This window comes from Acinonyx jubatus, chromosome B3, assembly GCF_027475565.1.
Source record: "Acinonyx jubatus isolate Ajub_Pintada_27869175 chromosome B3, VMU_Ajub_asm_v1.0, whole genome shotgun sequence".
Taxonomy (NCBI): Eukaryota; Metazoa; Chordata; class Mammalia; order Carnivora; family Felidae; genus Acinonyx; species Acinonyx jubatus.
In genome coordinates this window covers 93,819,615-93,833,702 of record NC_069386.1, presented here as the reverse complement: position 1 = coordinate 93,833,702, position 14,088 = coordinate 93,819,615, and the positions used below count along the sequence as shown (strand labels likewise).

Below are 14,088 nucleotides of genomic sequence, written 5' to 3'. Positions count from 1 at the left end.
ATTCAAGATTAGAATTTAATAAATTAGAAATCAACTACATAGTTTTAAAAAGAATTGTCAAGATGAATCAAAGGCTCTAGTTCACGTTTAAGCCAGTAGGTGTAAAGCTTTTTCTGTTCCCACTGGATAGCTGCTGCTTGTCATTCAGAGTGCAGTGTAAATCTTACCTCCTGAGAGAGATGTTTTCCTTGGCCATCTAATCTAATCTAGCCGCTCTCTCTCACAGCATTCTGTCTTAAGTCTGTACATCACACTACATTTATTCATTTATTTACTTGTGCATTGTCTGTTTCCCCTCAAGCTCTGTGAGACTGGAGACCTTGTCTGTCTTGCTTTAGCTTTCTCTCTCCATTGCCCTACACATGCATTGTGGATGCTCAGTAAAGGCTTATTGAGTTAATGAGATATGAATAAAAATCACAATTTGGATATATTGTCTTTAGAATAAATCTCCTAAGCATTCACGAGATGGTGTTATTTACCCATCAAAGATAGTGCTGTGGCAAGCACAATAAGATACACAAATAAGGTCCTTCAGGTGCCATGGTTAGAAGTTTATGAGAGACTGAGTTGAATATGACCAAGCAATTGAAGTGGTGACTAATTCTGATTTAGGAGAGTATTTTGAATAATGCTACGATATCAAAGGGTACTGATAGACAGAATATAATTTATTAAGAATATAAAAAAACTTCAAAGAAAACTGGTTTATCCTTTGATTTCCTTAATTTGTTTGGGTAGAACAATGGTCATGTAGTACAAGCCTATACATGCTGCACTCAACTTTCATTTAAAGTAAACAAAGGAAAAGGTGTTATATAGATTGCATTGAGGAATGTAAGTTCATTCAGCATTGATACCTCAAATTTATATTAAAAATATAAATTGTTATTATAATTGCTAAAAACAAATAAGAAACCAAGACAAAGAGTCATGCAAAATGGTTAAAAACTTGAAATCCATATAAAGAGAGGAAAGGAGGTTAGCATATTATTTAGAAACATTTCCATCAAAAGGATTAAAAATTTCAGCATGGAAGAATTCATATTTGGTCACATGTAAAAGTCATTTGTTCTCAACGTCACATTTTAAAAGCACAAATTTACTAAGACACCCTTTTTGCTGTTGCGTTGTTTATGGAAAAAAAAATATATATATATTACTTCAAACAAAAGACATTTGTTCTCTCACTGTTCTGGAAACTAGAAGTCCAGTGTTTATGGAAAATCTTGAATGAAGTGTTGAGGTCCATTTTCACTTCACTGTCACAGAAGTCTGGCTATTGGAAGGATGCCCCAGCCCTTCCTTCCTCCTACCTCACTTCCCATTTCCTAGCCAGACCTTTATGCAGCCTGTGTCATGTTAATGTGTCAATAATTAAAACACAAGTAATGAAAAAAACAATAATACCATATCTGAGATTTGGTGAATGTTTACTGTATACTGAGAACTATACTAAGGACTTTAAATCAATTATCTTACTTAATCTTCACAATAATAACAGTGTGGTTGCTACTGTTGTTATGCAGATTTTACAACTGAATAAGTAGGTTTGCAGAAGTTAGCTTACTGAAGGTACATCTTATTTCAGAGCTTGCAGGCTTAACTGCTTTTTTGCCTACTGTAATGAATGTAGCTTTAGGCAGAATGAGGGGAATGAATACGGAGAATAATTCTTGAAATACAATGTGTATTTAAGTTTATATAATAATGGGCCCTAACTAACAATGTCAAAATTCCGGAGATTTATGAAAGTAAACACATTTATTTTCCCTTTAGGGTCAAGTCACCCTACGTGTTTTCATTTTGGAACCAGTAGCTGCTTGGTCATACTCTTCCCACGGAGGGGCAAAAGAGCAGAAAAATTTTGTGCTGACTATAGTCTGTGCTCTGAACAGGTACACTGTCACCTCTGTTCAGATTCCAGGGATCAACACAAGTTGCGTGACCAATCCCAACATCAGTGAGCTAGGAAAGTGTACTTCCCTTTGAGTGAGAATTGTGAGTGGGACTATGTCCTGTATGTATTTAATATGGTGGAACCTTCTTTATTCTCCCTGTGTTTCCCAGCTCTGTGGATCTCATCAACCTTCTGACCCTATTTGGATGTGTTATCATAAAAACTTGATTATTTCACAGTCCTTAATTCCCATTTTTAGTAATCAAAATAGTCTCCTCAACCAGGGGCTGGGTTATTGGAAACTTAAAAGCTGAGCAAAGTTAGCAGGCAGAAGTGGTGTGGAAATGCTGCCTCTACATCCTGTTCCTACCCCCAAATCTTGTTGAGAACTGCTTTTCTAAAAATATTTCTTTCCTCCAGTCAGGAAGTAGGCCCCAGTGAAGAAAGTAACAAAGGACAGTTTGGAGAGAGAATTTTCTTTCCTGTATGTCCATGGAGATACATGGGTAGGGCTTTCATTAACTTGAAAGCTGAATTAAGGGACAAAGCCTTATAAAAAGCAAATTGCTGAGGAAACGTGAGGCATTATGATAACTTGCAAGTGCTTCCTGATTTCAGATGATTAAAATCTTGCTTTACCCAGTGATTGAGCCATCATGACTTAAAATTTATTAGCAATCATTTTTGTTTTCTAAAACAGTATGAGTTAGAGAAGTCTGTTGATGTGCCCCTTTGATGTATGGCCTGTGGAGAGGGCTATTGTCACTAAGATGGCCAGGGGGCAACAGGCAGCATGTTATGTAGCAGAAGCATTGTTTCTCATAGTTGCAAACCATGGGGTAAGAAAACTAGTGCCTTGTTGTGACTTAAAACCTCAGGAAAATATAAATACATATTGTTTCAAAGAAAAACAAATGACTTCCAAGGGACATGCTGGCATTTGTGTGTGTGTGTGTGTGTGTGTGTGTGTGTGTGTGTGCTTTCAAATATGTAGAAAACCCATATATTCTACTCTTTTCAGAGATTACTGGCAGGTGAATATTTTTCTGTTTACATTCCTTTTCCACAATTTCATATTTAAAAAAATTAATGTTTTTATTTTTTAGAGACAGAGAGAGAGCACAATCAGGGGAGAGACAGAGAGAGAGGGAGACACAGAATTGAAAGCAGGCTCCAGGCTCTCAGTTGTCAGTCAGCACAGAGCCTGACGTGGGGCTTGAACTCGCAAACTGTGAGATCATGACCTGAGCTGAAGTCAAATGCTTAACCTACTGAGACACCCAAGCACCTCTCATATTGTTTTTTGATATGGTTTATAACAGTGTATTGAGTAGAATCCTATTTATATGATTACATTTTGTGAAAACTAACTCACATGTAACACTTGAATTTTGGAGGGTAAAAGAAATAGAAAATAAGATAAATAAATATAATTATAAGATAGAGTAAAGTAAAATAAAGTATAAAATAGAGGAAAGTAAAATAAATATAAATAAAATAGAATAAAATAAATGTAAATACACTGAAAATAAAGATGTGTTTAAATAATTGCTTTACCATTTAATTTTGATGTCACTTTAACTGAGAAAAGCAATAATTTTGGACCCACTTCCTCATTTATAATATGAGAATTATAATTTCTCCCTCTTGGAACTACCTTATAAATTAAATACTAGCACAATACCTTATGTTTAGTAATAGGTGTCCAGTAGATTTTGGTTCATTTCTGTTTCTTTAAGAAAACAAACCTGTTTCAAGTAGAATATGACATGTAGACAGAACTGTCTAACCTCTGTATATCACCAAGGTCCATTGGATCCAACTTTAGTTGGTCCACTCTTTATAAGGATTGATATATTATGACTTTTATAGTTTCTTAGAGGTCTTCCAAAGGAAGTAAAGAACACTTACATTAAAAATAAATAGGATAAAATTCATCCTATCTTGTAATTATCTTATGAATCCATTGAGCCCTCTAAGAGATTTTAGTGATGTTATTTTTCCCATATCTTGAAACATTTTTCTATTTCATAATCCCAGAATTATTTTGTTATTCATCTTGTATTCTCAAAAATTCTAAAAAAGACTTAAAAAAAAGAAATAGAATTAAAATGAAAGATGTTTCACAATTATTGAATAAATCAGAAGATGAATGAAAAGAGACAGCACTATAGACTTTATGATGTTGCTGAAATTTTTTATGTAAGTGAAATCTCAGAGAATGAATCTTCAGATTATGATATTCTAGGTGAATTTCCTCCAAATCAAAAATAAGTGGATGAATAGTACATTTTTAAAGACAAAAGTAAATATGACATTCTCACCTCATTAGTCATTCAGCTGGAAGGACTTACTCATATAATACTTTACTACAAAAACCTGGTCTATCCCCCTATTTGTTTTATTTTTTTTTTAGAGAGAGAGAGTGAACATGTTGGGGAGAGGGGCAGAGGGGGACAGACAAAGAGAGAGAGAGAGAAAGAGAGAGAGATTGATTGAGAATCTTAAGTAGGCTGCAGGCTCATTGCAGAGCATGAGGCAGGGCTTGATCCCATGACCCTGAGATCATGACCTGAGCTGAAATCAAGAGTTGGATGCTCAACCAGCTGAGAAACTCACGTGTCCCTGATCCATCCCATTTTGATAAAAGTTTATCTTTTATAATATGTATATCCCAGAATTCACTTAAGAAAAGAGGTTGATATGTTTAAGGTCTTATTATAAATTATAATGAACTTTTTCACTATTCCCTTACACTTCTGTAAATTATTCATAAAACTTAAAAAATATATATTAAAAAATTGGATGCAAATGGTGATAATTAATTTTCCTCATATGATGAGGATAAGATATTCATACTCTTTGACCTAATATTATACCCCAAGAAATCTGTCCTGAGAACATTTCAACACAAGCAAGAAGAAATTTACTGTAGCACAAAATGGAAATAAGCTAAATGTATAACATATAAAATTCTTTAATAAATTATGGTATACCAACAGGATAGTACATCACGTAGCCTCCAAAAAGTATAATTATGAAAATTTAGAAAATTTTAGAAATTTAGAAAAATATTGACAATTTACAAAAATATTTATAATGCTAAATACAAATAATAGCATGTTAATGGATGCATAATAATTACAGATGGACTAACAAGAAAAACATTGACCACTAAGCTTAATTCTGCCCTTAATCATGTCTTACTATGATTGCTTGGTTGGGGAGCTGAACTCAGATTTTGAAGTAGACCTTCATCATGCTAATGGGATATTATGAAGTCATTTTGGTTAAATAGGTTATTTTTAGTCTCCATTTCTGTCTCCCATCTCATTTGACTTCCTTCTTCCCAGAGATATGCTCAATAGCATGAGTTACTTTGTAAACTTTCTTCTAGAATACTCTAGCTAGGCAGCAAAGTGGATGGACTTCAAAGAAGGCCAACATATTCCAAATCTGAGAACCTAAAGAATTTCATTTGATGCTCAATTTTGTATTCTGGTCTATTTTTTCCTCTTTCTCATTAGGTTGTAAGCTTTTTGAAGGCAGAGCTGGTTTCCCAGTTTATATGAGATATGGTGAAAATCCACAAAAAGTATTGCTTATATTGACTGAATTTAAATGCTTTTGTGAGAATAAACCTGGTACAATGAGAATAATACATCTTGAGACAAGGAGAAGTGTTTGAAGAAAACTGAGATTTCTTGAGTGTCTGAAATGTGTGAGTCATGAGGATGAAAGTTCTATGTCTATTCTTAGAGTAATTTTCACTAAAATCTGTAAAATACCTATTTTCATCTACATATTTTTTGGAATTTATTTATTTAATTTATTTTTTAAATATAATTTATTGTCAAGTTAACTAACATACAGTGTATATAGTGGGCTCTTGGTTTTGGGGTAGATTCCTGTGATTCATCGCTTACATACAACACTCAGTGCTCGTCCCAACAATTGCCCTCTTCAATGCCCATCACCCATTTTTTTTAAGATTTTTAAAAAAATATTTATTTATTTTTGAGAGAGAGACAGAGCACAAGCAGGGAAGGGGCAGAGAGAGACACACAAAATCTCAAGTAGGCTCCAGACTCTGAGCTGTCAGCACAGAGCCCGATGCGGGGCTTGAACTCGCAAACTGCGAGATCATGACCTGAGCTGAAGTCAGACGCTCAACCAACTGAGCCACCCAGGTGCCCGCCATTACCCATTTTTAATAGAGGATAAAATTTAGGCTCAAAAATGTTATATGTTCAATATCACATGGCTGTTAAGTTTCTGAGCCAAAATTCTAATACTAATCTACATGTTGCGTACATAGTATACATACAAGGCACTACTCCATACTGTGAAAAAGTAGAGAAACTGCAAAATATTGCTTACTGAATAGGCTGTTCTCTAATATTGAGGACACTTACACAATTAAATGTGAAGTTGGCTGCCATATTTTATAATAATGGTAAAACCTAGAAAGTGTGCAATGAATTTGACTAGTCCAAGGTGGTGGAATTGGCCACTTTGTAAAAAGGAATTAAATTTGATTGGGTTTTTATTCCTAGTTTTGTGTTCTGTAAAATACTAGTCTGTTTGGCCTTACTAAACACACGCATATACGCGGGCACGCAGGCACACGGGCACATACACACAGACACACACACATACCAGTGTGATATCTTTACAGTGAACCACCTTGTTATTACTTGAAGCTGTTAAGCTGGATATGGCAGCTCTGTGGACATATGTCATTCTGTGATAAAGTTCAATAAGTGGAAATGAAAATAGTCTATAAATAGGTTACTACGCCAAACGTTTTGGGGCCTTTTTTTCCTTCTATTTTTATTTGGAAAAGGTGTAGCAGGTCACAGGTTTGTGTTAGCATTTTTACAGTCTGCGCTCCAAAGAAACCAATCACAAGTTTACAAAAGCACTGACCTTGCAGTGGAGTTGGGAAGTGCATTTGTGGAATTTCAATTTTAAAGAGAGGGAAAACTATAAATGTGATGATTTGAAACAAAGGAAGAGTGGGAAATATTTTCAAGTTAAATTAGTGTGCTCAGGTTTATTCCTGACCTTATTAAATCTTAATCTCCCTCTTCCTCTGGATTTAATAATGTTTCCCATCTCCATTTGCCATAGATAGAGCTTGTAGGTGGGGTAGAATCTCTGTGACTTGAGTACTCTTAAGACTACAAAGCTACAAGGAGGAAAGTTGAAACATAATGATGGAGAGACTAGAGTTAGCAAACAGATTCTTTGGACTGGGCTGATATGAGGTTATCAGTTAAATGAGTATTTGGCCCACAATAAGCTATTAATTCTCTTGTTACCATTGTCAGTACTAATATTTTATTTTGTCCCCACAATATCCAACTAGCATATTTATGAAAGTCTGTGTCCTCATGTTTGCCCCTCACTGGCTCTTTTTGGTTTGTAGTCTTCCCATATTTCCAGGTTTACTTTAGGGTTTCACACACTGGAAATATGGCTCTTTGATTTTTATACTGATTCAAATGATTCTTGTACCATCAAGCATAAGTTAATTCTGTGAGAAGTATAAATAGAGAGATGAGGAGCCAAAGTTGCAAAGAAGAAGAATTCCTCTATTTTTAGTTGTTCTTAAGATAATAACAATTATGCACATTAAGGGTACATTATAACAGCAGTTTTTAAAATATTGATCTGTCCTCTAGAAAGATAGATTATTTTTAAGGTAAGCTTATTTTTGCATTTGTTTAGGTTTAGAGCCTACTGTTCATTGAAGCTTCAAGACTGGTTGAAAAAATAGGAATCTGTAATGAAATAGTAAAAGAGAAATTGAATTAAAAAAATCTGTTTCAAATATAAAGATGCCAAATTAGAAGTGCACAGATATTCTCTGTGATTGACAGATTTGATTCTTAGCTTCCAGAAAGCTGGAGTTGGGGTTTAGGAAAAAGCAAACATGGAATAATTACATAGTTTATGATTCTTCAGAGGAAACACAGATTTTTTTAGCACTGAATTCCAAAATGTAAGATATGGGCTTTTATGTGCTTGGATAAGAATTTATATAATGGCCTCCTAAATTATATTTTTACATGATATTCAATATTAAATTTCATATATATTTTATATGCCACCCAAAAAACTATTAGGGGCACAATATTAAAATGTCTTTCAGGAAAGTTAATTCTGTGAGGGGCATAACTGATGTAAGTCAAATACAAATCCTTATAGGAGCTGACTTTGATCTCTGATAAAATGTAAAGTAGTGAGAAAAGGATGACTTTCCTTCAACACACTTCTTGTCCTTGAAGGTTATTGGATGGCATATAACATCCAACGTTTTATTTTCAGATAATAACCTATGATGCTGGCATGACAGAAGTAATTTTTGCCTGGAAATACTTGTAAGTTTATATTAATAGTCACCATGTTCAGCCATTTGATCAGTGGTTCCAAGTGGCATAGTGCACGTTCTCTGTGTGTCTGTGTAGTGTTTAACAGAGACCAAATGGGGTGTCTGGGTGGCTCAGTCAGTTAAGTGGCTGACTTTGGCTCAGGTCATGATTTTGTGGTATGTGAGTTCAAGCCCTGCATTGGGTTCTGTGTGCAGATCCTGCTTGGGATTCTCTCTCTCACTCTCTCGTTTTCTCTGCCTCTCCTCCACTTGTGCTCCCCCCTCCTCTCTCTCTGTCTCTCAAAATAAATAAATAAACTAAAAAAAAATCTGTCTGAAAAGTTGAAAAAAAGACAAAATGATTTTAGGTATTTGCCAAAAATAATGCTTTTTGCTTTTGATGCAATTAATTTTGAGTTCTTGTTTCTTTGACAATTTTGATATTAGGACCAGATTGGTTTTTTGTTGTTGTTGTTGTTGTTGTTTTTTCTATTTTATTTGAAAGCTATCCATTATGATAATTAAAACCACAGCAGTATTCGAAAGGGTATTACTTTTCGCTGTGGCAATTTTTCCCTTTTTTTTTTTTCAGCTACCTAATAAAATGTTTTATCTTTTCATATACTATAGTGGTGTCCTCTGCAGAGTGAATACATTGATTTCATTTTATAAAATGAACATGGTTCTCTTAATCTACTTGTAAGAATAACTTGGAATGGAGAAGTCAGAAACCACTCTTACTGAAATAAATAGTTAGGGGTGTTCTTTTTTTAACTTAGAAAATGTTTATTTTGAGAGAGAGAGAGAAAGAGAGAGAGTGAGTGTGAGCAGGGGAGGGGCAGAGAAAGTGGGAAAGAGAGAGAGAGCCCCAAGCAGGATCTGCGCTGTCTGCCCAGAACCTGACAAGGGGCTCAAACTCAAGAAAGGTGAGATCATGACCTGAGCTGAAATCAAGAGTCAGATGCTTAACCAACTGAGCACCCAGGCCCCCCAGCTAGGGGTGTTCTAACAAGAGAAAACTGTTAGCCTTGTGCTCATATACTCACTCACCTCCAACCTACAGTGACCGGGCATGGCCTCAGTCCCCACTGCAATACTAGAAAAGATAGAGTGGGTAGCCCAGTACCACGTAGCAGCTGGAATGGAGTGGTGAAAAGTGCACACTCTGGGGCCAGACTTGCTGGGTTCAGATTCAGTTCTACTGAACAGCTGCAAGACTTTAGGCAGGTTATGTACTCTGCAGTGCCTCAGTTTCCTCTTCTGTAAGAGGAGCCATCAATAGCAACTACCTTAGACAATTGACATCCAGATTAAATATTTAGTACAGATTTGTAAACTGTTTATAAACATTTGATCCATATAGTAAGCACTCAGTAATTGTTAGCAATTGTTTATGTTAGTAGGAGTACTAGAAATGAAGGCAAGGAATAGTCCTTTTTTTAAGGGAAGAGTTTAGACATTACAATTGAGCTGTCATGGCTATATTAACTAGAATTGGGTTACAGTGCATGATTAAGGAAATCAAAGTACATTGTTTAATAAAAATGGTAAGTATAATTGTAATCAGGCCATCAAACTGGAATCATAAATACAAAGTTGGGCTATAGGGGTAGATGAAGTAGACTAAGAGGTCAGGGCAAAACAAATCAAAGTCCTGTTGCTGAGCCAAGGATAAGAACCCAGGGGAGCAGGCACTTCCCAGTCTGGTTTATGCATGAGATTTGGGCATGGGGATCTTATCTTAGCAAGGAACCTGGGAATAGGAAGGGAGTAGGAAAGTGTCACAACTTAGGCTCATGATATCGGTAAGGTGACAGATGCTGGACTTTATAGAATCCTGAGTTCCCTAATATCTGCTTGTGTTTGATCTGCTTTCTTCATTGGTCTGATTTGCTAAAAAGCTACAGTGCACAGAACCCATCTTCTTCCTCCATAAGAACTTACAGAGCATCTTTGCTTGTACCTGTATACACATCATCTGAATTTTATCAGCAGAACAGACAGAAAAGAGAACAGTGAAAAAAGGCACACCATGTCAGTTTGGCTTCAAAAGCACTTTTGGTGCAGTCCCTGGAATTCCGAATATTTTCTTCCTATCAATGTTAAAGGTTTACCTTCTATAAGGTGGTAAAGTGTCACCTTTCTGGGAGTTTTAAAGATAGCAACATCCTACAATGAAATCACTTCTGAATTTTTAAAACAATGTTAACAAATTCACACATCGTAAACACTCCTTCCAAGCTATTTCCTCCAATCAGCTCTTCACATGCTTTTAGCTGAGTTCCTACTGCTTATTAAGATCAGCTGTGTTTAGGCAGCCAGAGCACAAGCTGGCCAGTAAATACATGCTATATAGATATTTAATACAACTTAGTGCTTTATCAGTCTTTACAACCTCTAATTAGTTAAACCACAGAGCACCCGAGCACATTAGGTAATTATTACTTTACCCCCATTTCACAGATAAGGAATCTGAGCATGAGAAAGATTTGGTTCCTACTATTTTAATGGTAAAATGAAGATGCATGTTAAGCCGAACTTTGGGCTTGTGAAAAAATGTGGTGTCTGGTGAGATGTAAGTCCTTAGGGCTCTGGCAATGAGAAGTATAACATACTTACTGCATTATGCAAGGATTATAATGTGATTAATAACATGCTACTTTTCCAGGGCTAGAAGTAGTCTATGTCCATTTTGCTGAATTCTCTACCCAACAGTTCATGCTTAACTGCTTGGAAAACACTCCCCAAAAGAATAATGCTCATTTCTTTAGTGTTGTTATCTTAATTAAGTCTCGTAGTATTTCATATTTTCATTGATAATTTGATGGAATTGATGCCTATTAATGTTTCCAGAGGTATAAATAGGCAGAGAAGCATAATCCTTGGTGGATAGATTCAGTTACAGAATTATGTGTTAAATGAGAGAAATAATCGGTGGTAGAGGGATTGGTCATTGGTCATTGTTTCAAGGGACCTGTTCAAGGAAACATAAGATTATTGTAAATGAATTAAATTTGTGATTCTTAGCACGACTTCTGCCTTTAATTATAACGTTGCACTGGAGACAATATGAAAATAATCATAAGATAAGGAGCATTTGTAACAAAATGCTAATCAACTTTGAGTGAATTTGTTTCTTATGTGAAATTTAAATGAGCCTGTGGGTCTGGTTGATTTACACTGTTGAGTGGTACTGGTGAGGCCAGAATGTCCCGTTCCATTTTTAAATGAGCTGGTTAATTTTCACTGAGGAAAAAAAGAAAACTTTTCTCTGCATTCTGTATCTCCAACTCCAGCTAGTCATCTTCCTAGGAGGTAGTCTGGCTGTCCTGAGCATGGAGGTGGTGAGATCTCCCCACCAAGGGACTTAAAGAGATGATATGCTGCCTGTTCGAGGTTTTGGTGGAATCCTACCCGAAGGATGTGTTATTAGTCCGTTGTAATCTACCTGAGCAAAAAGCTGTTCATCAGGTGAACAATTTAGTGAATGAGTTTAATGTTTTAATCAAGTCAGAATTAAAAAAAAACTGTCCAGCTAAATGATGTTTAAGTGATGATTATAATTAATAACATGGCCACACATGTTCCTAATTCACGCAAGATATTATATGGCTAGAAATTATGAGGATTTCAATGTATAAAATATGACTTGATTTATATAAAGTTTGTATGGGGATGTTACAATTATATAAGTGGTTTTTGTAAAGTAATGAGTGGCATATGGAGGTCAGAATAATTGCTTATGGTCACTGTCCATACACATACCCTGTATTTTGTAGAGAAGGAAATTAGCAAAGCAGTGAATCATAACTATCATATGCAGTGCAAGAATTTGGAGGAGCAAGGGATGGGATTGGCTGGCCTAGGATTCTCTTTGAAACCTCTTTCTAAAGTAGAACAAAAGTGAAAGATGTGCTATGCAGAGGGACTAATGAGAGTAAAGGATGGGGCCAAAACTCGGATTCTGTGTTAGTGCTCCATTACTTTTAGATTTGACACCTGAGTAAAGTGTGTGTTTGTGCATAAGAAAGTACTATGCTGGTGTGCATGTGTTGATGTGTGCTATACGTTTTTAAGAGAACATGTGTTTTCATTTGAAAGTTTGAAACAGAAATGTGGAAAAATACATTTTGTCCCACAAAGTGTGATATATCATTTAATCTTCTAACAAAACTCCATGAAAATGATGGTATGATCCTTGTTTTACATGTGAGTTTGCCGAGCTGAGTGTTAAGGAACTTGCCTAAAGTGAGCATACATGTCTAACTCCAAAATCTGTGTTTACTTGAATTTCATTTTAGAGCTTATGTTTGGTAAAGTTTACATTTGGAGATAATATATTGAGAAGACTAAGTAGGTGCCAGTATTCAGTGTTTCCTTAACATAGAAAAGCATTCCTTTTTTTAATTTTAATTTTTGCGTTAATTTTTCCATTCTAGGATATATTTGAGAAAGAAGACCAAATATGTAAGGTCATTATTTTAAAGCAACTTAATTGGGTACCTTCTAATAATGTATGTAAATAAAACACTATTTTCATTACATTTGGTTAGCATACAAAGTTAAACTTTTAATTCCATTTTAGACATTTTTCTATCTTTATCAACAATGTGATTTGTTTAACCTAAAAATTTTATTCAATACTTAATTAGAAGTTCTTGCTTTGTGAATATAACCATGAATCTTTAAAGCACCTTTAGTTTCCTATGCTTAAAATGAATCGTTTCGAAATTAAGACATTAGAAAGTCTTACTTTTAAGACTTCTAAAAAGTCTGTACTTTTCCTTCTGTGGGATATGAGACCACAAAAGAGAGATAAGTATCTGAAATATACTTGTTTGAATTCTCAACTGGATGATTATTGAAGTGTATTGAATTATTTATGATGCTGTGCACTGTAAATAATGGAAATTCTGGCAAAAATGGCCTAAGAAATAAGGGCATTTCTTATCTCCAGAATTTGTCAGTGCTCAAGAATTGATTTTTGACTGAACCATATCACTGGGCCTTTCGGCCTCTTTGCTCTCCCATCTTTGGTATATTAGCTTTTTCCTCAGGCTGTTTCCCATCCTGGTTGCAAGTGGACTGAGAGTGTGAACTAGGACCATGTTTATTTTTTGTTAATTTGGTTTTTTGTTCAGTGAGAGATAGAGAACGTATTCCCCAACTAAGAAGTGTCAATTCTCTGTGACTGGGACAGATTAAAAGGCAATTGCCATGTTCATGCCATACATTGGATAGCTCAGAGTAATCAAGATTCATTTCCTGGAGGCAGTGATTGGGAAGGATACCTGAAAAAAATTGTAGGTTGAAAAGAGGAAAACAACTATTAGATTTTGGTCCTAAACACTACATATATGCATTAAAAAAAATCTAGTATCAATGTTACTCTTTTTTTTTTTTAATAGGATATTTGATTACGAGAGAGAGTTATTTTGAAAGGCAAATACAGGCATTAACAACACAAGGTACACAAGGTTAGGTTTTATTTTTTATTTTAGTTATCAGCCAAGTTTACATCAAGAATGACAGTCGTAGTTTTATGTTTTAATTAAATGTGAAAGAAGAAACTTATGTACCAAAAGGAAGTAATAATCTCCAAATAGTGGCTGAGTTTGTGATCATCAGCATTAATTTAAAAAGTATACGTTTTAGGGGTGCCTGGGCTGCTCAGTTGGTTAAGCATCCGACTTCAGCTCAGGTTATGATCTCACGGTTTGAAGGTTCGAGCCCCAGGTCAGGCTCTGTGCTGACAGCTCGGAGGCTGGAGCCTGCTTTGGATTCTGTGTCTCCCTCTCTCTCTGCCCCTCCC

At 35.4% G+C, this 14,088-nt stretch overlaps 1 protein-coding gene across 3 annotated transcripts in view; it reads left to right on the top strand.

Moving 5' to 3' along the window:
• MDGA2 (MAM domain containing glycosylphosphatidylinositol anchor 2) overlaps positions 1–14,088 on the top strand; it is an 846,425-nt gene that overhangs the window by 81,187 nt on the left and 751,150 nt on the right. The window lies entirely within an intron of this gene.